The sequence below is a fragment of the Neofelis nebulosa genome, chromosome X (genome assembly GCF_028018385.1).
Source record: "Neofelis nebulosa isolate mNeoNeb1 chromosome X, mNeoNeb1.pri, whole genome shotgun sequence".
Lineage (NCBI taxonomy): Eukaryota > Metazoa > Chordata > Mammalia > Carnivora > Felidae > Neofelis > Neofelis nebulosa.
This window is the reverse complement of record NC_080800.1, coordinates 115,524,210-115,549,583: the sequence shown is the minus strand read 5'-3', so window position 1 is coordinate 115,549,583 and position 25,374 is coordinate 115,524,210. Positions and strand designations below refer to the sequence as shown.

At 40.8% G+C, this 25,374-nt stretch overlaps 1 non-coding gene across 1 annotated transcript; it reads left to right on the top strand.

Annotated features, from left to right (window-relative positions):
- The first annotated feature begins 19,243 nt into the window (after window positions 1-19,243).
- On the top strand, window positions 19,244-19,349 carry LOC131503265 (U6 spliceosomal RNA). Its single transcript, XR_009257369.1, has one exon. It is a non-coding gene; the product is annotated as a U6 spliceosomal RNA (small nuclear RNA).
- The last annotated feature ends 6,025 nt before the right edge of the window (window positions 19,350-25,374 follow it).

The following is a 25,374-nucleotide window of genomic DNA, read 5'->3' as shown; positions in this document are numbered from 1 at the left end:
GTGTCTCCCTCTCTCTCTGACCCTGCCCCCCCCCGTTCATGCTCTGTCTCTCTCTGTCTCAAAAATAAATAAAACATTAAAAAAAAAAAAAAACCTGAGTACTTGCAACGTTTCCCATGTGTCCAGTTTACAAAGCTCAGCGCCACTCACGACCCACAGCCGAATGACATACGTGGGGCTGGCATTCAGGAACCCATTTGTACAAGTGAGGAAGTGAGGCCTCCAGCGGTCACCTAGGTAGAGGTGACAAAGCTAGAGACCAGAGCCCAAGTCTCTTGTTTCTCATGTCAGGGCTGGTTCCCTGTGCAAACAAGTTCACCAAAAAACAACGAATTTCTTCACCTCCTATTTCCAACCCCCCTGGGATTTAACAAAGCACCTGTACTTTGTAGCAGCTTAGGAAGTATTTCTTGCCTATGTGACAAATAATGGGGAAGAAAGAATAAATACAGGCAGAAAGAAAAAGGAGAAATTAGATAAACAAAGGAAGAAGAAATAATATTAATAACCTTAGCAAATAAAGTGGGGCGCCTGGGTGGCTCAGTCGGTGAAGCATCCGACTCCGGCTCAGGTCACGATCTCGCGGTCCGTGGGTTCGAGCCCTGCATCGGGCTCTGTGCTGACAGCTCGGAGCCTGGAGCCTGCTTCGGATTCTGGGTCTCCCTCTCTCTCCGCCCCTCCCCTGCTTGTGCTCTGTCTCTCTCTAAAATAAACATTTAAAAAACTTTAAAAAAGCAGCTTAGCAAATAAAGCATAATCTAGGAAAAAAACGGAAACGTGGAGAAAAACCTGTTAAACCACAATGAAGAGTCAGATGTCAGAAACAAAAGATTTAAATGCCATATACGAAGGAGCTGACAGCAGTGGATATGACAAGCCCAACTACTACCATTTCAATTGACTAGGCTGTGCGGTAAGCCTATTAACCCTCTGAGGTAGGGAAGTAGTATTATTGTCCCCATTTAACGGGTGAAGAAAGTGGGGCTCAGAGAGGTTAAGCCAGCCCAACTCAATTTTCATTTTTTATACTTTCTATACTTCGCAAATTTCCTACAACGAGCACGTCTTACCTTTATTTTTTAATCCCGTAGCATTCATCATGTATAGAAATAATTTTGTCATTACATCATTAAGTACAGTTAATTACTATTTCTATTCATCATTTGTATGTCACCTCAATTAGACTGTTAAGAGCCTGTGTCTAAGGGAGTGTCATGTTTTAATGCATATTATAGCTGCTCGATGAATACTTCTGGAATGAATGGACAATGGAGAGGAAAACGTGGGAGTGTGGAGGAAAACAAGCACCACAAAAAAAAAAAAAAGGGGGATGGGGTTTAGAGAGGCGATGAAAGAGAGAGATGAGGAAGGGAAAAACAGGAACAGAAACATAATGATCAGGAACAGGTGATGGACATGGGACACAGGTAGAAAGATGAACGCATAACATAAAGCAGGGCACATGGGAAACAAAGCTTGCCTCACGGAACCCTGTTTTCGTGAAACTGTAAACTAAAATTAACGCGAAAGTGCACTGACAAAGAGAAGCCAGTTACAGGCGAGAAAGGAGATTTTTAAGATACAGTGCTTAAAAAAAATGTTAAATAGAAAAATTGTTGCAAAGTACCTTACGAGAGGGCGAAGTACTAAAATTGCTTTTCTGGCAAAGCCTGTCCCTTCATCCAACAATTATCCTAAGATACTTGAGACCTCATCTCCATAAATTCAATAGGCAATTGGGGCCACTTTCTCTTTTTGAGGCCAGATGCAGAAACAGAAATTACAGTCATTTCCTATATTGCAGAAATTAGCTGGCCAGTTGAAAGCCACCTGCACGCATAATTCACCTCATCAGAGGTTGGCATCTAGAAGGCTCAAGGCCCTGTCCTCTCTGCCACGTACTTTACCCACGCCGAAACTCAGCTCAGATAACCGGCGGTGAAGTTTTGGTTTGCAGTCCGCCCCTGTTCCCAGGGGGTGATCCCCTTGCGGTTCCTGATCTCTCGGGAATTAAAGAAGAACAATTTGTTCCCATTGTCATACATACACATAGTTAAAACAATCCTGAGGCACGGCCGATAGCAACCAGCTCCACCATTCCACATCACCCTCGCAAGAAGCAACACTGTTCCACGGTCCTAAGTGTCTCTTCTGGCTTATGTATTATCTAAATGGTATGCCTAAACAGCTGTGTATTTAACAACTGTAGATGCTATCGGTTGACTTTCTTCTACAATAGTTAAGAATTTAGCTTTTTTTTTTTTTTTTTTGATGTTTATTTCGAAAGAGAGAAAGAGCGCAAGCGGGATAGGGGCAAAGAGAGAGAGAGAGAGAGAGAGAGAGAGAGAGAGAATCCCAAGTAGGCTCCGAGTTGTTAGCGCGGAGCCCAATGCAGGGTTCGAACTCACGAACCATGAGATCGTGACCCGAGCCGAGATCAAGAGTTGGAAGCTTTACCAACTGAGACACCCGGGCGCCCCAAGAATTGAGATTTCTTATACTTTCCCCACACAACACCACATCCTTCACTTCCCTCAATCTATCACAATTCTTGTTTAAATGACTAGCCAAGTTTATATGATTATGACTATGTAATTACTGGTCACTGCTAAGCAAAGTAGTATTTTTTAAATTTATTCTAAGGGGGGAGGGGCAGAAAGAAAGGGAGAGAGAATCCCAAGCAGGCTCTGTTCTGTCAGCACAGAGCCAGACTTGGGGCTCAAACTCATGAACCTGAGCCAAAATCAAGAGTCAGATGCTCAACCAACTGAGCCACCCAGGCGCCCCAGCAAAGCAGTATATTATTGTTAGTCTTTTAATTCTTTCCCCAAAGTTAATAACCACTTCAGTATCTCATTGTTTGAGATTTCTGCATTTCTAATGCTATGTTTATCCAAGTGTTCTAACAGTTCTTGAAAATACCTACCAATGATTTTTCCAAACAGTCCAACCCATCTAAACTCTGCTGGTTCCCTATTCCCTGTGAAGATTGCCCTCTCACAGCTTTCTGTTCTCTGGCTACAAACTAGGCCAGTGATCTTATGGCCTGGAACTCCGGGGCCTTTTCCTCACCACTCTCTGGAGTTGGGTTCTTGGTTTCCTAGATCTCATACTGTCTTCCTTTTTCTCGGTTTATCTCTCGTCACAGTGGAGGACAACCTCCCATAGCTTCCAGAGAAAGTGTTCACAGGAGGAATTTTTCAAGACCTTATATATTCTACTCTACTATTTAACATGAGTATAATTGGATTTTATGTAATTTTACCATGAGAATCATATTCCATTAAAAAGTTAGACATTCATGGTCAATTGATTTTCATCAAAGGTGCCAAGACCCTTAAATGTGAAAAGAGTTGTGTTTTCAACAAGTGCTAGGACCAAGGGTATATGCACAAGCAGAATAATAAACTTGGACACTTAACTCATACCATACACATAAACTCAAAATGAATCAAAGACCTAAATATAAGAGCTAAAACTATTAAACTCTTAGGAGAAAAAATAGGTATGAATCTCCATGACCTTGGGTTAGGCAATGGTTTCATTTGCCCACACAACCAAAAACCAAATAGTTCCATGAAGTAAATGGAACTTCATGAAAATTTTAAGAAGTTTTTAAAAGTTTTTTTTTAAGTTTATTCATTTACTTTGAGAGAGAGCTGGTGTAGGGGTAGAGAGAAAGAAAGAGAGAATCACTGCCAGCACAGAGCCTGATGTGGGGCTTGAACTCATGAATCATGAGATCATGACTTCAGCTGAAATCTAGAGTCTAATGCTTAACCAACTGAGCCACCCAGGCACCCCAAAAACTCTAGTGTTTTTAAGGACACTATCAACAAAGTGAAAGATAACACATAGAATGGGAGAAAATATTTGCAAATGTACCTAGAAAACATAAAGAATGCTTACAATTCAATCATGAAAAGACAAATTACCCAATTAAAAATGGGTAAATGATTTGAATAGACATTTCTCCAAAGAAGATACACAAATGGCCAATAAGCAGATGACGAAAAGCTCAACATCATTAGCTATCAGGGAAATCAAATCAAAACTACAATGAGATATTGCTTCACACCCACTAGGATGGCTATACCCCCCTAAATAAATAAATAAATAAATAAATATAATAGTAATATAATAATAATAGCAAGTGTTGGCAAAGATGCATTAGAAACTAGAGTCTTCAGGGTGCCTGGGTGGCTCAGCCGGTTTATCATCCCACTTCAGCTCAGGTCATGATCTCATAGTCCATGAGTCTGAGCCCCGCATCAGGTTCTGTGCTGACGGCTTGGAGCCCTGAGCCTGCTTCAGATTCTGTGTCTCCCCCTCTTTCTGCCCCTCCCCCGCTCACACTCTGTCTCTCTCTCTCTCTCAAAATAATAAACATTAAAAAATTTAAAAAACAGACTTCAAGATGTATTACAAAGCTGCAATCATCAAGACGGTATGGTACTGGCACAAAAACAGACAGATCAATGGAAGAGGATAGAGAACCCAGAAATGGACCCACATATGGCCAACTGATCTTTGACAAAGCAGGAAAGAACATCCAATGGAATAAGAAGTCTCTTCAGCAAATGGTGCTGGGAAAAATGGACAGCGACAATCAGAAAAATGAACCTCGACCACTTTCTTACACTATACAGAAAAATAAATTCAAAATGGATAAAAGACCTAAACATAAGACAGGAAGCCATCAAAATCCTCGAGGAGAAAGCAGGCAAAAACCTCTTTGACCTTGGCTGCAGGAACTTCTTACTCAACATGTCTCCAGAAGCGAGGGAAACAAAAGCAAAAATGAACTACTGGGACCTCATCAAAATAAAAACCTTCTGCACAGCAAAGGAAACAATCATCAAAACTAAAAGGCAACCGACAGAATGGGAGAAGATATTTGCAAATGACATATCAGATAAAGCGTTAGTATCCAAAAATCTATAAAGAACTTACCAAACTCAAAACCCAAAAAACAATCCCGTGAAGAAATGGGCAAAAGACATGAATAGACACTTCTCCAAAAGACATCCAGATGGCTAACAGACACATGAAAAAATGCTCAACATCACTCATCATCCAGGAAATACAAATCAAAACCACATTGAGACACCACCTCACACCCGTCAGAATGGCTAACATTCACAACTCAGGCAACAACAGATGTTGGCGAGGATGCGGAGAAAGAGGATCTCTTTTGCACTGCTGGTGGGAATGCAAGCTGGTGCGGCCACTCTGGAAAACAGTATGGAGGTTCCTCACAAAACTAAAAATAGAACTACCCTACGACCCAGCAATTGCACTACTAGGCATTCATCTAAGGGATACAGGTGTGCTGTTTCGAAGGGACACATGTACCCCCATGTTTATAGCAGCACTATCGACAATAGCCGAAGTATGGAAAGAGCCCAAATGTCCATTGATGGATGAATGGATAAAGAATAGATATATATATGACTATGGAGTATTACTTGGCAAACAAAAAGAATGAAATCTTGCCATGTGCAACTACATGGATGGAAATAGAGGGTATTGTGTTAAGCTAAATTAGTCAGTCAGAGAAAGACAAATATCATATGACTTCACTCATATGAGGAATTTAAAATACAAAACAGATGAACAGAAGGGAAGGGAAGCAAAAATAATATAAAAACAGAGAGGGGGACAAAACCTAAGAGACTCTTAACTATAGAGAACAAACAGGATTGCTGGAGGGGTTGTGGGGGGGCGGATGGGCTAAATGGGTCAGGGGCATTAAGGAATTTCTTTAAAAAAGAAATTAGAGTCCTCATACACTGCTGGTGGGAAGGAAAAATGGTACAGCTGCTGTGGAAAACAGCTGGGCATTTCTTGAATAAGTTAAAGCAGAATTACCCTATGACCCAGCAATTCTAATCCTAGGTATGTACCCAAGAGAATTAAAACATATGTCAACGCAAAAACATATACATTACTGTTCAAACAACACTATTCATAAGAGCCAACAAGTGGAAACAACCCAAATATCCACAAACTAATAAGTGGACAAATAAAGTAGGGCATATCCATACACTGGTATGTTATTCAGTCATAAAAAGGAATGAAATAGTGGGGCTCCCGGGGGACTCAGTCAGTTAGGCCTGTGACTCTCAATTTCGGCTCAAGTCATGATCTCACAGTTCAGGAGTTCGAGCCTCGCATCGGGCTCTGTGCTGACGGCATAGAGCCTGCTTGCGATTCCCTGTCTTCCTCTCTCTCTGCCCCTCCCCCACTCACACTCTCTTTCTCAAAAATAAATAAACATTTTTAAAAATGAAATTACAATTTAAAAAAGGAACAAAGTACCAGTACATGCTACAATGTGGATGAACCTACAAAACATTATGCTGAGAGAAAGAAGCCAGACAAAAAGGTCACGGATCATGTGGTGCCGTTTACAGGAAACATTCAGAATAAGCAAATCGGTACAGGCAGAAAGCAGTTAGTGTTTGCCAGGGGCCAGAGGGAGGGGGACAGGGAAAATGGGAGTAACTGCTAAAGAGTGGACTTTGTTTTGGGGGTGATAAAAATGTTCTGGAAGCAAACGGTTGTGATGTTTGCACATCTCCGTGAACATGCTAAAAATCGTTGACTGGTGCAACTTTAAATGGGTAAATTTTACGGTATGCGAGTTATAGGTCATCGAAACTGTCTTCGGAAAAGTAATACAATATGATACGGTACAGTACAGTGCAATGTAATACAGTGCAGTGCAGTACAATGCAACACGGCAAGTACAATATAATGCAATACGGCACAGGACGATACAGGGCAATACAACACAGTGCAGCACAATGTGATGCAATATGGTACGGTGTACGATACGATGCAGTACAGTGTGCTACAATACAATACGGTATAGTGCGGTACAACACAAAACAAAACGATACAGTATAATACGACACAACACAGCACAGCACAGTACAATACAGCACAGTACGGTGCAGCACGCTACAATGCGATAGAGTATAGTACAGTGCGGTGCGATACAGTATAGTGCAATAAATACAGTATAACACAAAGCAGTGTAGCAGTGCAGCACAGTACAACACCATACAGTACAGTGCAGTGCAGTACGATACAGTGCAACACAATGCGGTGCAGTCCAATATGATACAGCACACTATAATACAATACGGTATAGTACAGTACAGTATGGTGCAGCACAACACAATACAGTTCCGTACAATACAATACAAAACAATACGGTATAATACGACACAACAGCACGGCACAGTATAATACAATAATACAGCATAGTGCGGTGCAGTATAGTACAATACGATACAATACAGTGCGGTGCAATACAATACACCACAATGTGATATAATACAACACGGCACAGTACAATACAATATAATACGATACAATACAGCACAATACAGTGCAGTGCAATGTGATACAATACAATACAGTATACCACAGTGCAGTACAGCACAACAGAATGCAATATGGTACGGTGCAGTATAGTACAGTGCAATACAATGTGACACAATACGCTACAGTATAGCACACTACAATACAGTACAGCACGGCACAATACAATACAGTGCGGTACAGTACGGTGCAGTATAGTGCAGTGCGCTACCGTACGGTGCAATGCAGTACAATACAACACAGTACAGTACAATACAATGCAACATAGTATAGTGCACTACGATACAATACAATATAGTACAGCACAGTACAGCACGATGCAGTATGGTACAGTAAATATAATACAGCGCAACACAATACAATATGGTACGGTACAGCACGGTACAATATAATACAGTGCAGTGCAGGACAGTGTGATGCAATACAGTGTGGTACGATGCAATGCGATACAATATAGTACAGTACAGTATAATACAATACAGCGCAGTGCAACAGAGTGTGGTGTGGTACAATCCAGTACAGTACAATACAATACGATACAACACAACATGGGCACATACGGTTAAATGTGATGATTCAACTACACTTCTCTCCCCTTCCTCCCCCAAATGCCATAAACATGAAACTAAGAGGTTAAAAAAGACATTAACTATCTACCCTTCAAAAAGAGATCAGAAAACCACTGGGACCATTTGAGTTTTCACTGAAAGACAGAGGAAAGACTAACCTGAAGGGTTAGATTTGAAGGGATAAAATTCAAAATTAAAAAAAAAAATTAAAGCTGTTTCTGTAATTACAAATACACATACACACACAGATGGATAAACAGAATAGGAGAGGAAATGGCCAAAGAGAAGGTTTAAGAAAAATTGTGAAGACAAGGGCACCTGGGTGGCTCAGTCAGTTAAGCGTCCCACTCTTGATTTCAGGTCACGATCTCACAGTCCATGAGATGGAGTCCCACGGCCGAGCCGGGTATTGAGCCCCACATCGAGCCCTGCATCGGGCTCCACGGTGACAGTTCAGAACCTGCTTGGGATTCTCTCTCTCCCTTTCTCTCTGCCCCTCCCGTATGCTCGCGCACTGCTCCCTCTCTTGCAAAATAAACAAATAAACTTAAAAAAATTGTAAAGATAGACTTTGGCCGAAGGAGAGGTAACTGACCTGGGGGCATGGAGGGCACTACAGCTGGAGCATCTGCAGAGGGGTCAAAGCAGAAGGTAAAATGTTCACCCTGTAGGATGTGAAGAGACTCAGAATATGGAGGCATGGAATACAGTGGAAAACAAGGATGAAGCACAGGGTTCAAACTAGTAAAGGACATTTAAGTGTCAGGATACAAATAGTGGAACCCTTAGGTCCCTTTCCCCAACTTCACAGCCTGGCCACACTATCCTTAGCCAATCTCCGCATCCAAGAAACCTGAAATTGATTTTCTGGTGACAAACAAGAAAAGCCACAGACTTGGTGTGCCTGGGTGGCTCAGTGGGTTGAGCATCTGGCTCTTGATTTCGGGTTCAGGTCATGATCTCATGGTTCCTGAGAGCAAGCCCCGAATCGGGCTCTTCACTGACAGCACGGAGCCACCTTGGGTTTTTCTGTCTCCCTCTCTCTCTCTGTCCTTCCCCTGTGCATGCTCTTTCTCTCTCAAAAATAAATAAATAAACGTTTTTAAAAACCAATACCAATTTATTCTGGAAGAAAGAGAAAGAGAAGAAGGGGGGGGAGGGAAGGAGGAAAGGAGGAAGGGAAGAAGGAAGGAAGGGAGGGAGGGAGGGAGGAAGGGAGGGAGGGAGGGAGGGAGGGAGGAAGGAAGGAAGGAAGGAAGGAAGGAAGGAAGGAAGGAAGAAAAGCAAAGCCAAGGAACAGACTTGAATAACAGCCCAGAGAAAGCTGGATCCCAGGCTTCAAAATGGAGGAAGGTGGGTAGGTGGACTAATTAGGACACACGGTCTCCTTTTTTCCCATTCTTCTCCCAGAATATCAGCACCCAGATATTTCTCCATCCCACCTTCTACCCCTAGGTGAGAGATTAGAAGTCTCTGGGGAAAAAGGAATGGGTCCAGATTAAAGATCCCAAGATCCTAACATTTGAAGCTCATATATAAGCTCATGGCCATCAGACATCTGAAGAAAACTCCTAATGCTAAAGACAGAGACCACCACAAACAGTAGAATCAAAGGGATTCTGAGGACCCAGACAATGAAGGCAGCAGAAGAAAACTTTAAAACATTACATAAAAGATAAAACATAAGAGAAGGTATTCTACTCATACCAAAAGTTTAGGATACTATATAGAAAAAGAATATTCTAGGACAAGAAAGTCTCTTAAAAATTAAAAATATGATAGCTGAAATAGAAGAGTTGGAAGACAAAGCTAGAAAACTTCCCCAGAAGGTAAAAAACAAAAAGATAGGAAGGAAGGAAAAACATACCAAAGAGATGGAAAATAAGAGGAAGAAATTATAAGAAGTTTAGGGGATCTTTCCAGGTTGAACATTGAACTAACAGAATAATAATAGCAAATGTTGTGCTGATTACTGCCAGAGGTGCTTTATATGGACTAACTCATTTAATCCTCTCAACAGCCCTATGAGGTGGATGATATTATTATCCACATTTTACTGATTTGGTGGGTGGGGGGTGCAGGGGGACACAGAAAGGCTAAGCAACTTGTACAAGGTGACATAGCTAGTTAGTACGTGGTAAATTCAGGATCCAAAACCTAGGCAGCCTGGCTTCAAAAACATTGCACTTGAACATTAATCATACTACCGCTCAGAGAAGTTCTTAAAAGAAAGGGTAGAGAAAATAAAAGGGAGGAAATCATCAAAGAAATCACAGAGAGCATTCCCCATAATTGAAAGATCTCATTCTCCATATTAAAAGGACCCACCAGGGGCGCCTGGGTGGCGCAGTCGGTTAAGCGTCCGACTTCAGCCAGGTCACGATCTCGCGGTCCGTGAGTTCGAGCCCCGTGTCGGGCTCTGGGCTGATGGCTCGGAGCCTGGAGCCTGTTTCCGATTCTGTGTCTCCCTCTCTCTCTGCCCCTCCCCCGTTCATGCTCTGTCTCTCTCTGTCCCAAAAACTAAATAAAAAACGTTGAAAAAATAAATAAATAAATTAATTAAATAAATAAATAAATAAATAAAAGGACCCACCAAGTGCTGTCCATCACAAAGAATGAATGAAAAAACACGTGAAGGCACATGAATGTGGAATTTCAGAACCTTGAAGATAAAGAGATAATTCCAAAAACTTGCAAAGAAAAAGCAAGTCGCTTTCAAACGGATTGAAATGAGAATGTATTGACAGTAAGCAATGACTAATTTTTTATTGCAATTTCATTCAGTTATAATTCACATGCTGTAAAATTCACCTATTTAAAGTATACAATTCAGTTATGTTTTTAATATATTCACAGTGTCGTGCAATACTCACAACCATCCATTGAGAACATTATTGTAACGCTCAAAATAAATCTTGTACCTTTCAGCCATTACTCTCGAATACCCCTATCCCCGCCAGCCCTTGGCAACCTTCAATTTACTTTCTGCCTCTACTGATCTGCGTACTATGGATATTTCATATATAAGGGAGTTATTCAACATGGGGCCTTTGGTGAATGGCTTCTTTTACTTAGCATAGTATTTTCAAGGTTCATCCACATCATTCCCTTTTATGACTAATATTCCATTGTATAGATTTATCACATTTATTTATCTGTTCTTTAGTTAGTAGACATTTGTGCTGTTTCCACTTTTTGGCTGTTATGAACATTTTTGTACCCTATACTACTTTTACAATCTAAAAAAAGTTTCTTAAAGTAAGAATTACAGAGGAAAAATTACATTAGAAACATTACTTCAGCATCCACTCATGATGAATAATGTGAAACATTCCCATGGTTCCAAAAAACCAGAGCCACATAAAAAGATATATTGTGATGTGTGTCACTCTCTTCCATCCTTAACACCTCATTTCCATCCCATTTCTTTCCACTCTGTTCCCACATAACCCTCCAGGTGACCAATCTCCTTCGTTTCTGGTCTATTCTTCCTGTTTTCCTTTTTTATAAATGAACACAAACATGTATTTTCTTATATCCTCTTTATAATATAAGGGTAGCATATAATAGATATTCTATTGAACTTTCTTTTCACTTAATAATATATCTTTGAGGGGAGCCTAGGTGGCTCAGTTGGTTAAGCGTCTGACTCTTGATTTCGACTCAGGTCATGATCTCACAGTTGGTGAGACTGAGCCCCACGTTGGGCTCTGTGTTGACAGTGCAAAGCCTGCTTAGGATTCTCTGTCTCCCTCTCTCTGCCCCTCCCCAGCTCACATTCTCTCTCTCTCTCTGTCTCAAAATAAATAAACGTTTAAAAAAAATAATATATATTTGAGGGGCACCTCGTGGCTCAGTCAGTTAAGCATCTAACTCTTGATCTCCACTCAGGTTATGATCTCATGGTTCGTGGGTTTGAGCCCTGTGTTGGGCTCTGTGTTGACAGCATGGAGCCTGCTTGGGATTCTCTCTTTCTCCATCTCTCTCTGCCCCTCCCCTGCTCATGTCTTTGATATCAATTCATAGCAGTTCACACAGAACTTCTTCATTGTTTTTTACAGGCACATAGTATCCCACTTTGTGGATATAACTAGTTTATTCAACCACTCTTTATTTGCAAGAATATTCTTTTCATATGTTTATTAGTCATCTGTATTACTTCTTGAGTAAAATATCTGTTCGTCTCTTTTGCCCATTTTATGACTGAATTCTTTTTCCATTGAGTTTTGAAAGTTCTTTATGTATTCTAGTATTAAGACCTGTGTTGATACGTGTTTTGCAAATATTTTCTCACAGTTTGTAACTTTCCTTTTATCCTCATAACAGGATTTTATGCAGTGCCAATGTTTTTTAATTTTTATGCAGTCCAAGTTATTAATGTTTTATTTTACAGAATGTTCTTTTGGTGTTATGTCTAAGACTCTTCATGTAGCCCCATTTTCCAAAGACACTCTTCTATGTTTTCTGTAAAAATGTTTATAGTTTTATGTTTACATTCATTTATTCTTTTTAAGATTTTTTAACATTTATTCATTTTTGAGAGACAGAGAAGAGACAGAGCATGAGTGGGGGAGGGGCAGAAAGGGAGACACAGAATCCGAAGCAGGCTCCAGGCTCTGAGCTATTGGCACAGAGCCCGACGCGGGGCTCGAACTCACAGACTGCGAGATGATGACCTGAGCTGAATGAAGTTGGACACCTAACTGACTGAGCCACCCAGGCGCCTGCCTATGTTTACATTTAAACACATGATCCATTTTGAATTAGATTTTGTATATGGTGTGAGCTTCATATGGAGGCTCATGTTTTATTCCCTATGGTTGTCCAACAGTGCCCGTGCCATTTGATGAAATGAATGTCCTTCCTTCATTGAATTGATTTTGGTCCTTTATCAAAAATCAATTAGACTAGACAATGATTTATTTGATATGGCACCAAAACTGCAACAAAGAAGAGAAAAATACATAAGTTGGACTTCATCGAGATTAAAAATTTTGTGCTTCAAAGGACTCCATCAAGAAAGTAAAAAGTTCACAGAATGGAAGAAAATATTTGAAGACCATATACCTGATAAGGGACTTGTATCCAGAGCATACAAAGAACTCAGTAAGAAAAAGACAACCCAACTGAAAAATGAGCAAAGGATTTGAGTAGACCTTTCTCCAAAGAAGATATACAAATGGGGGTGCCTGGGTGGCTCAGTCAGTTGAGCGAGGGACTTCAGCTCAGGTCATGATCTCACGGTTCGTGGATTCGATCCCGCGTCGGGCTCTGTGCTGACAGCTCTGAGCCTGGAGGCTGCTTCGGATTCTGTGTCTCCTTCTCTCTCTGTTCCTCCCCCACTCATACTCTGTTTCTCTCTCTCAAAAATAAATAAACATAAAAAAAATTTTTTAAAGAAGATATACAAATGACCAATAAGCACATTAAAAAAAAAACCCTCAATTTCATTAGTCATTAGGGAAATGGAAATGAAAACCCCGATGAGAGAACAGTTAATACCTCCTAGAATGCCTATAACCAAAAAGATGTTGCCTTTCTGGTTCTCCAGGGACCCAGCTGGGGAAGAAAGCGTAGACTCCTCCACCAGGGCTCGAGGAGCTGAGAACCATCCTCACCCTTGCAGGGAAGGAAGCTTCCGAAGGCTGTACACCACCAGAATGTACAGCATCAACTGAGGATGCGCTGGGGGCCAGGAAAGAGTGCCTCCAACACAAGAGCTAGACGGCACGCATGGGGGAAGGGCGGAGAGACAGAGACACAGGGAAAGAGAATCCCAAGCAGGCTCCATGCTGTCAGCCCAGAGCCCAATACGGGGCTCCATCTCACAACTCTGAGATCAGGAATCCAACACTTAGCTGGCCAAGCCACCCAGGGGCCCCTACGTTTTAAATAAACATACTAAACCAGGGTCTTTTTTTCATAGCTCTCCCTATTCACCTACATAAAGGTCATTGTGCTTGTCATGCGTCTTCAGAATGGACTCTAGACCATGTACTTAAAACCTTCTTAACTATTTTAAATTCATAAAATACAGCCCATCGCTAAATATTCATCACGAGGGGCGCCTGGGTGGCGCAGTCGGTTAAGCGTCCGACTTCAGCCAGGTCACGATCTCGCGGTCCGTGAGTTCGAGCCCCGCGTCGGGCTCTGGGCTGATGGCTCGGAGCCTGGAGCCTGTTTCCGATTCTGTGTCTCCCTCTCTCTCTGCCCCTCCCCCGTTCATGCTCTGTCTCTCTCTGTCCCAAAAATAAATAAATAAATAAAAATGTTAAAAAAAATATTCATCACGAATTCACTCAGCTATGTATGAAAACCACCCATCTATTTGTTACAATACTTGGGGGTCTCCGCCTGATTCCAGAAGGTATTTGGAAATGCTAAATATGAAATCTGATAATTTGGTCTGACTGGGATGGGCAGCTGAACAGAAAAATGACCTACAGACTTGTGTGGACCTCTTTTCTTCCAAGGTGCTTAAAAAATTACAACCCCTAATAAGAGCAATTTCAGCATTCCATTCTCGAAAGGCTAAGGGACAACATTACATTTGAAAAGAGAACTGTGTTAAAGCTACGTTTGAATAGCAAATACAAGTGACCCTGGACAGCTGACCACTCCCGCCCCGTCAAAAATCAATGTATGATCTTTGACTCCACAGCAGCTTTAACTACAAATCCCCTACTGTTGACCAGAAGCCTTACCCGTAACATTAGCAGTTGAGTGACACATATTTTGTACGTTTTATGCGTTATATACTGTATTATCACAATAAAGTAAGCTATTCAAAATTAAAAAAAAAAGATGGACAATAACAAGTGTTGGCGAGGATGTGGAGAAACAAACACTCATACACTGCCGTTGGAAAGATGAATGCTATATAGGTGCTTTGGAAAACAGTTTGACAGTTCTTCAAAAAAGTCAGAGTTCCCATATGATGCAAGAATTCCACTCCTATACATATACCCAAGAGAATTCAAAATATAGGTGTCCACACAAAAACTTGCACACAAATGCACATAGCAGCATCGTCCATAATAGCCCCAAGTGGAAACAATGCAAAAGTCCATCAACTGATAAAGGGATAAACAAAATGGAATACAGTGGAGTATTATTCAGCCATAAAAAGGAATGAAGTACTAATACATGCTACAACATGGGTGAGCCTTGAAAACCTAATGCAAAGTGAAAGAAGCTAGACACAGAAGACACATACTGTAGGATTCCATTTATATGAAATGTCCAGAAGAAGCAAATCCCTAGAGACAGAATATAAATTAACCATTGCCAGAATCTGGGTGATGGGGGAAGGAGGGTATGAAGAATAACTGCTAATGAGTACCAGGATTTCTTTGTAAGGTGATGAAAATGTTCTGGAATTAGATCATGGTAATGGTTGCACAACTCTGTAAATATACTAAAAACCACTGAATTTTAATTTTTTTAATTGACATCCAAATTAGTTAGCATCTAGTTCAACAATGATTTCAGGAGTAGATTCCTTAATGCCCTGACCCATTTAGCCCACCCCCCTCCCACAACCCCTTCAGTAACCTTACGTTACTCTTATGTTTTGTCCCCCTCCCTGTTTTTATATTATTTTTGCTTCCCTTCCCTTATATGTTCATCTGTTCTGTGTCTTAAAGTCCCCATATGAGTGAAGTCATATGATATTTGTCTCTCTCTGACTGACTTATTTCACTTAGCATAATACCCTCTAGTTCTATCCACGTAGTTGCAAATGACAAAATTTCATTCTTTTTGATTGCCGAGTAATACTCCATTGTGTGTATGTATATGTGTGTGTGTATATATATGTGTGTGTATCTACACATATACATATACATACACACCACATCTTCTTTATCCATTCATCGATCAATGGACATTTGGGCTCTTTCCATACTTTGGCTATTGTCGATGGTGCTGCTATAAACATGGGAGTGCATGCGTCCCTTCGAAACAGCACACCTGTATCCCGTGGATAAATGCCTAGTAGGGCAATTGCTGGGTCGTAGGGTAGTTCTATTTTTAGTTTTTTGAGGAACCTCCATACTGTTTTCCAGAGTGGCCGCACCAGCTTGCATTCCCACCAACAATGCAAAAGGGATCCTCTTTCTCCGCATCCTCGCCAACATCTGTTGTTGCCCGAGTTGTGAATGTTAGCCATTCTGACAGGTGTAAGGTGGTATCTCATTGTAGTTTTGATTTGTATTTCCCTGATGACGAGTGGTGTTGGGCATTTTTTCATGTGTCAGTTGGCCATATGGATGTCTTCTTTGGAGAAGTGTCTATTCATGTCTTTTGCCCATTTCTTCACTGGATTATTTGTTGTCTGGGTGTTGAGTTTGATAAGTTCTTTTACAGATTTTGGATACTAACGCTTTATCTGGTATGTCGTTTGCAAATATCTTCTCCCATTCTGTTGGTTGCCTTTTAGTTTTGATGATTGTTTCCTTTGCTGTGCAGAAGGTTTTTATTTTGATGAGGTCCCAAAAGTTCATTTTTGCTTTTGTTTCCCTTGCCTCTGGAGGCGTGTTGAGTAAGAAGTTGCTGCGGCCGAGGTCAAAGAGGTTTTTGCCTGCTTTCTCCTTGAGAATTTTGATGGCTTCCTGTCTTACAATTGAGGTCTTTCATCCATTTTGAGTTTATTTTTGTGTCTAGTGTAAGAAAGTGGTCCAGGTTCATTCTTCTGCGTGTCGCTGTCCAGTTTTCCCAGCACCACTTGCTGAAGAGACTTTCTTTATTCCATTGGATAGTCTTCCCTGCTTTGTCAAAGATTAGTTGGCCATCTGTTTGTGGGTCCATTTCTGGGTCCTCTATTCTGTTCCCTTCATCTAAGTGTCTGTTCTTGTGCCAGTACCATACTATCTTGATGATTACAGCTTTGTAGTATAGCTTGAAGTCTGGGATTGTGATGCCTCCTGCTTTGAAAAAACACTGAATTTTAAATAAACATAAAAAATCTATTGGGAATATTTCTGTCGCACCATTTCTGGGATTTTCTATTCTATTACATTGACCTATGTGTCTATTCCTAAGCCAATACCACACTGTCTTGCTTACTGTACCTATATAGTGCATCTTAAAAATAGGAATAGTGGGGGCGCCTGGGTGGCTCAGTGGGTTAAGCACCTGACTTCAGCTCAGGTCATTATCTTGCAGTCCGTAAGTTTGAGCCCTGCATCAGTCTGTGCTGACAGCTCAGAGCGTGGAACCTGATTCAGATTCTGTGTCCCCCCCGCTCTCTGCCCCTGTCCCCCTCACATTCTGTCTCTTTCTCAAAAATAAATATTAAAAAAATTTTTAAAAATAGGAATAGTGAATCCTCCCACTTTATTTTTTAGCCACTCTACTTCTCTTCCCTTTTCATAAAGTTTTAAAACTAAGCTTGATTATTTTTCAACAACATACAAAATATATTGTTGGGGTTTTGATAGGAATTACATTATACCTATGGATCAATTTGAGAGGAATTGATATTTCTACTATGTTGAGTCTTCTAATCCATGAACACATTATATCTCTCCATTTATTTAGTTGATGTCTTTCATTTGTGTTTTAAAATTTTCAGCATATACCATACAGAATCTGTAATTGTTTTATTAGATTTATATCTAACTGTTCCAATATTTTGTAATGATTGAAAATGGTCTATATTTTGAATTTTTGTTTCCACAAATTCTTTGCTGTATATAGGAATATGATCGACTTGTGTGGTTTGATCTTGTACGCTGTGACCTGGCTGAACTCGCTCAATAATTCTATAAACTTTCTTTAAAAATCTTCACTTGTTAGAAAGCGTATTTATTTATTTACTTAAGTAATCTCTACACCTAACGCGTGGCTCAAACTCATGGCCCCGGGATCAAGAGTCTCATGCTCTTCTGAGCCAGCCAGGTGCCCCTTCAAACTTTTTATAGATTCCTTTTTTATACAGATTATCAATCATGTAATCTAAAAACAGGGATAGATGGGGCGCCTGGCTGGCTCAGTCGGTTGGGCGTCTGACTTCGGCTCAGGTCACGATCTCTCGGTCCGTGAGTTCGAGCCCCGCGTCGGGCTCTGGGCTGATGGCTCAGAACCTGGAGCCTGCTTCCGATTCTGTGTCTCCCTCTCTCTCTGCCCCTACCCCGTTCATGCTCTGTCTCTCTCTGTCTCAAAAATAAATAAAACGTTAAAAAAAAAAAATTAAAAATAAATAAATAAATAAAAACAGGGATAGTTTTATTTATTCCTTTCCAATATATATGCTTTTTATTTCCTTTTCTTGCCTTACTGAGCTGGCTAGGACTTCTGCTACTATGATGAATAAAAGCAGGGGAAGCAGACATCCTTGTCTTGTTCCTGATCTTGGGGAACTTTTGGTATTAAGTATCATAACTGCAAAATTTTTATAGATATTCCTTTATCAAGTTGAGAAAGTTCTTCTCTAATTTTCTAGGTTTTTTTATTCGTGAATGGGTGTCACATTTTGTCACGTGCATCTTCTGCAACAATTGATATGATCATGCGATTTTTCTCCTTTAGCCTGTCATAGGGAATTGCTTTGATTTTCCAATACTGACCCAGACTGGCATTCCTGGAATAAACCCCACTTCATCGTGATGTATAATTCTTTTTTATGTAAGAATTGCAGGGACGTCTGGGTGGTTCAGTCAGTTAAGCGTCCGACTTTGGCTCAGGTCATGATCTCGTGGTTTGAGCCCCATGTCAGGCTCTGTGCTGACAGCTCAGAGCCTGGAGACTGCTTCAGATCTGTGTCTCTTGTCTCTCTCTGCCCTCCCCGACTCGTGCTCTGTCTCTCTCTTTCTCTCAAGAATAAGTAAACATTAAAATAATATTTTTTTTAAGAATTGCAAAGATTTGTTGAGAAAATTTGCGTGTAAGATCATGAAATATACTGGTCTGTGTTTTTCCCTTTTTTGTACTGCCTTTGTCTGGTTTTGTTATTAGGGTAATATTGGCTTCACACAATGAGTTGGTGGATGTACTGTCCTCTGCTATTTTCTGAAAAAGACTGTGCAGAATTAATACTAATTTTTCTCAAGTGTTTGGGAGAATTCTCCAGTGAAATGATTAGGGTCAGATTTATGAAAGCTTTTAAATTACAAATTCAATTTTTAAAATAATTATAGGACTATTCATATTTTCTCTTTTGTATTGTGTGAGTTTAGGTAGCTTGTGTTTCTCAAGGAATTGGTCTGTTTCATCCATGTTTTTGAATTTATGTCAGTAGGGATGTTCATAGTATTGCATTACTGTTCTTTAAGGCTGAAGGAGCGCTCGCTTCGGCAGCACATATACTAAAACTGGAATGATGCAGAGAAGATTAGCATGGCCCCTGTGCAAGGATGATACACAAATTCGTGAAGCTTCCATATTTATGTTAAGGGATAACAATATATTTACTTTCATTACCATTATTTGATTTTTTTTCAACAACCGGTAAAATCAAATTTAATGCGTAATAAAATGATTTCATATGTTTTAAAAAAAATTTTTTTAAATAATGGCTGAAGGATCTGTAGTAATATCCCCTGTTTAATATCTGATATTGGTCATTTGTATCTTCTCTCTTTTTGTCTTTTTCAGTCTTGCTAGAGAGGATTGTCAATTTTATTGATAATTTCAAAGAACTAACTTTTTGTTTCATCGATGTTCTCTATTTTCTATTTTCAATTTCATTTCTTTCTGCTCTTTATTATTTCATCTCTTCTACTTGGGTTTATTTTATTCTTTCGTTTATTTGAGGTGGTCACTTAGATTGATTCGAGGTCCTTCCTCTTTCTGTTTTAAGCATTTAGTGCTATAAATTTTTCTCTCTTGGCAACAACTCTGTAGAGATATGCTAATCTTTTTATTGGTGTTCATCTGTTATACTGTGGGTTTTTTTCTGAGATTCCTACTTTAATGGCGCCCTCTTCTGTCAGCATAACAAAGTCCAGATACTTAATAAATTTGCGCTTCTGTTTGTGATACGAGAGAGTTCATGTGCTCTGATTTTGTGGTTCCCTGTCATCGTGTTAGCTCTAAATTTTGCCCTTTGTCTTTTCCCCTTCACCACTCAATTGACAAAGAGTTCTTCTCTGTCGCTTTTCACCTTTTTTTCTTTTCCAGAACCTATGTGTTTCAAGGACGTCCCCTTCAATCACATATGCTTGTTTCTTTCCTGTATTTATGCTCTGTTCCACCTAACCACTTGAAAACCTATAGGGTGAACTTGGTCTTTCTGGTGGTGGTTTTCATACAACTTTAGGCTTTTTTAGCTATCTTCCCTCTTCTTTTTTCCCCTCAGGTTTTCTCAACCAGCCTTGCTCCCCACAAAACCTTGTAAGAGGGCAGGTGGAAGGGTGAGAAAACATAACACACTGGGATTTGGTGTTCTCTCTCCTCTTACTACAGTTATGTTGAGGCTGAGATATTCTTTTTCTTCAAGTTATGGTGAGGGTATGGTTTGGGTAGTTTCATTTTTCTCTTCTTGTTGGTCTATATTGCTTTTGGATGAAATGGTGAAATACTGGGACATAGGCGGCTGCCATTGGTGTCTGTCACCCAGAAGTTCTCCATCATACGGAACTCTAATAATAGCTAGGTGTTCTTTGTGGTGACTATAAGTGTTTCTCAGTAGAAAGATATTTTAACCTGTGTAAAACTTGACAGCATACTAGGGAAGATGTGGGAAATAATGTCTAATTTCCCCAGGGCTAAGGTAATGTTTCTCTCTTTTATCCCGTTTTCAATCTCAGTGCTTTGTTTGGAATACAAATGCCTCCCATCTTTTCCCAACTACCAGAACCAAAGATGATTGGGAACCAAATATGAAACGCCAAGGTTCTAATACGTGATCATTTCCATTTTTATCTCTGGAATAGCAGGAATTCCAAGAGTAAACTGCAGTAGAGCCTGTCATCCTAGTTGAGAGTGTTTAGCCAGATTAGAAGAGATAAAATATCCAAGAGCTTGTTCAAAGATTCTTCTGTCTAGATCCCAATCTCTCATATTCCATGATTGCCTTTGGGGAAACCTTACTCGCTAAAGCTGTGACCGATAAAACTAGATTTCCTTGTGATAGCTGTTTTTAAGACACCATGCTTTCAAAATAAATGTTCGTAAATAACATTTCCAATTAAGGTTTAGTAGCCAAGTTCTCTCACGCGCCTTTTCCAGAAAGTATGACGTTGGAATCAATACAGCAGAGCGGTTGGGGCATGTGATTCTCAGAGCCAGAATGCCTGGATGAATATCCAAGTTCGGCCATTTTATACACGTGGTCACCAAATTACTAAACACCTTGGTACCTCCTATTTTCTCACCTAGAAAATGAAGGTAGTAGCAGTACCTACATCACGGTGTAGTTGGGGGGATTGAATGAGTTAATACATATAAGGCACGTAAAACACTGCACAACATAGAAGCTCACGTAAGTGCAAATGTTAGTATATAACTTAGTTCTGCCAATATTTTGAATGGCCACATTAATCTTCTGTCATTGCATAAAAACTGGTCACAGTATCACAGCTGAAAACAACACCCACGTATTATCTCGGCATTTCTGTAGGTCAGGGGTACGGGCACTGCTCATCTGGGTCCCCCGCCTCAGAGTTCCACACGAGGCTACCATGAAAGTGCTCACCTGAGCTTGGGTTCCCTTCTGACGGATGACCGGGAAAAGGATTTGCTCCAAATTCGTGACTGTTAGCAAGATTAACTTCTCTGTCATTGTCCGTGGGACCGAGGGCCTAATGTGTAGCTAGGCTGTCGGCCACAGGTCATCCTAAGCTCCTTACTACATGGGACTCCTCAAACGTGGCAACTGGCTTCATCAAAGCCATCAAGGTAGAGAGTTGGCCAGAAAGACAGAGGTCACGGTCTCTGGTAACCTAATCACACAAGTGATGTCTCATCACCTGTGTCATTTTCTCTTCGTTAGAAGGAAATCACTGAAGCCAGCTCACACAGAAGGGGGAGTGCATACCTGGACACGGGGATCACCTCGAGGCCATCTTAGAGCCCGTCGAGCACACATCTTAAAAAGAAAGTGCGGTACTTTTTTTAAAGGTTTTATTTTTAAGTAATCTCTACACCCGACATGGGGCTCGAACTCACAAGCCCGAGATCAGGAGCCACATGCTCCACTCACCAGCCAGGCAGGTGCCCCAAAAAGCAAGTGCAGCATAGTAGAGATGTTTCAGAACACCGATTCTGTAGTCGGCTTACCCAGATTTAAGTGCTGAGTGACCTTGGGCAGGTTACTTAATTAATCCCTGTGAGTCTCTGTTTCCTCATCTTTAACATGAAGTAATAATAGTACTCGGGAGATACTTTGGGAAGGATGAAATAGGAGTATCTATATCTTCCTTTGAATTTATTGAGTGCTTAATAAATATCGTTAATGTTATTCCAAAGCTAACAGAATAGGTATTTGGTTTAACCAGCTAGTGTATCCTACACATTACTGCTAAACAGGTGATCAGATAGGACTTGAGGAAAATTAACAAAAACAAAAGATCAGACAAAATTGTTACTCTCCCCTGTTAATTATGATAATTTTGAAAACTGTCACCTCTGGGGGCGCCTGGGTGGCTCCGTCGGTTAAGCGTCCGACTTCGGCTCAGGTCATGATCTCGCAGTCCGTGAGTTCGAGCCCCGCGTCGGGCTCTGTGCTGACAGCTCAGAGCCTGGAGCCTGTTTCAGATTCTGTGTCTCCCTCTCTTTCTGACCCTCCCCCGTTCATGCTCTGTCTCTCTCTGTCTCAAAAATAAATAAAAACGTTAAAAAAAAAAAAAAAAAAGAAAACTGTCACCTCTGTATAGACCCTCCACTAGGTTATGCTTTATTTTAAAGGTGCTTCTGTGCTCAGAACCAGATGAATAATGACGATTAGAACTCAACACCACACATCAGCTATATCTCAACTCCAATCCAGCCAAAGCATCTGCGACATAAGTATAAATTAAGACTTTTAATTACATTATTAGTACATTTTCTTTAATTAAGTAGATACACTTCAATATGCCATTATTAAGATCGTTCTATGGACCAATCCCTTTGCTGGACCCTTGAGGACACAGTTCCAAACATCAAGGAGTTCAGAGTCTCTTTGGAGAGAAAGAGAGGGGCACCTGGGGGGGCTCAGTCGGTTGAGTGTCTGACTTCAGCTCAGGTCATGATCTCGCGGTTCGTGGGTTCGAGCTCAACATCAGGCTCTGTGCTGACAGCTCGGACCCTGGAGCCTGCTTCAGATTCTGTCTGTCTGTCTGTCTCTCTCTCTGCCCCTCCCTTGTTCACACTCTGTCTCTCTCTCTCTCTCTGCCCCTCCCTTGTTCACACTCTGTCTCTCTCTCTCTCTGCCCCTCCCTTGTTCACGCTCTCTCTCTCTCTCTCTCTCTCAAAAATAAACATTTAAAACAAAGTTTAAAAAAAAAAGAAAGATAAACATGGGATAATAATTCAGTGTGATGCACACCGGGGCAGAGGTCGGCATAAGGTAATATGAGGACACGGAGGAAGAAGATTAACCTAAATCAGGTGAGTCAGGAAATGCTTCCTCAACAAGGTGATACCTGACCTGAGGCTTAAAGCGTGAGTAAGTAAGGATCATCTCAGCAGGGGATACAAGAGGTGAAACAGAAATATCCTTGCTCTCAGTTTCACAGTCCAGCGGGGGAGACGAACTCACAAAAAGCTAGTAACACGGCCTGTGATGAAATGTTGCACGAGCACGGGAAAAGCCCATTCTGACCAGGACGAAGGGTGGCCACAGAAGGGTTCATAGAGGAGGAGAGAGCTGAGCAGACTTTAAGGATGGAAAACTGTACTGGTGTTTGATCTTCTCCAAGTTTTCTCTATTGATACTTCCAGCATTGAGGGAAATATTCCAGGTTGGGACCATTTTATTTTTTTGTTAACCACTCTTCTTTATCCACATGTGATTAAAGAAACAACTAAAGGAAATTAGAACATTAGGACTATGTAACTGCATTACACCGTGGCTGCCTCCCGACTTTAGCATTATCTTGTCAAGGTATGTCCATACATTGACTAAATAATGGTGGTATTCATATTAATAATAATAGCCTAACATTTGTATAATGCGTTCCAATTTAGAAACCACATTTTATAGAAATTACATTTACAAATTAATTATATTTCGGACATAGAGAAAAATACAAAAAATAATATAGACACCTATAATCACACCGCCTAATTAAGCGCATGTTACTGTTTTACCTTATTTGCTTTGGCTGTCTCTAAGAAATAATGTAAGACAGACACATAAATCAGTGGAATAGAATAGAGAGCCAGAAAAAACCCAACCATACATAGTCAATTAATCTATGACAAAGGAGCCAAGAATGTATACAATGGGGGAAAGGCGGTCTCTTCAATGAATGGTGTTGGGAATACTGGACTATACATGCAAAAGAATGAAATCGGACCACTATCTTACACTGTGTAAAAACATAAATTCAAAATAGATTAAAGACTTGGACGTAAGACCTGGAACTATAAAGCTCCCAGAAGCAAACAAAGGCAGCGAGCTCCCTGACATCAGTCTCCGCAATATTTTTTGGACCAGGCTCCTCAGGCAAGGGTGACAAAGCTAAAATAAATGGGATTACATTAAACTTGAAAGCTTTTGCACAGCAAAAGAAACCATCGATGAAATGAACACACAACCTACTGAATGGGAGAAGATATTTGCAAACCATGCATTCAATAACAGGTTAATATCTGGAGCGCCTGGGTGGTGCAGTCTGTTGAGTGTCCGACTCTTGATTTCGGCTCAGGTCGTGATCTCACAGTCACGAGACTGAGTCCCACGCCAGGCTCCATGCGGAGTGTGGAACCTGCTTATGATTCTCTCTCTCCCTCTTCCTCTGCCCCTCCTCCCCCTTTCTCTCTCTCAAAAAAATAAAATAAAATACATGAAGAACTTACACAACTTCACATCAAAAGAACAAGCCAGTTCAAAAATGGGCAGAGGACCTGAATAGACATTCTTCCAAAGAAGACACAGAGATGGCCACCAGGCACCTGAAAAGATGCTCCATACCACGACTTACCAGGGAACTCCAAACCAAAACCACAACGAGCTATCACCTCACACCTGTCAGATTGGCTCTTATCAAAAATACAAAAAATGACAAGGGTTGGCGAGGCTGTGGAGAAAAGGAAACCCTCCCACACTGCTGGGGGGAATGTAAATTGATGCAGCCACTATGGAGAACAGTATGGAGCTCCCTCAACAAACTAAAAATAGAACTACAATATGATCCAGCAATTTCACTTCTGGGTCTTCACCTGAAGAAAACAAAACCACCGATCTGAAGAGATGTATGGCCCCCTATGTTCACTGCAGCATCATTTACAATAGCCGAGATATGGAAGCAACCTAAATGTCTATCCA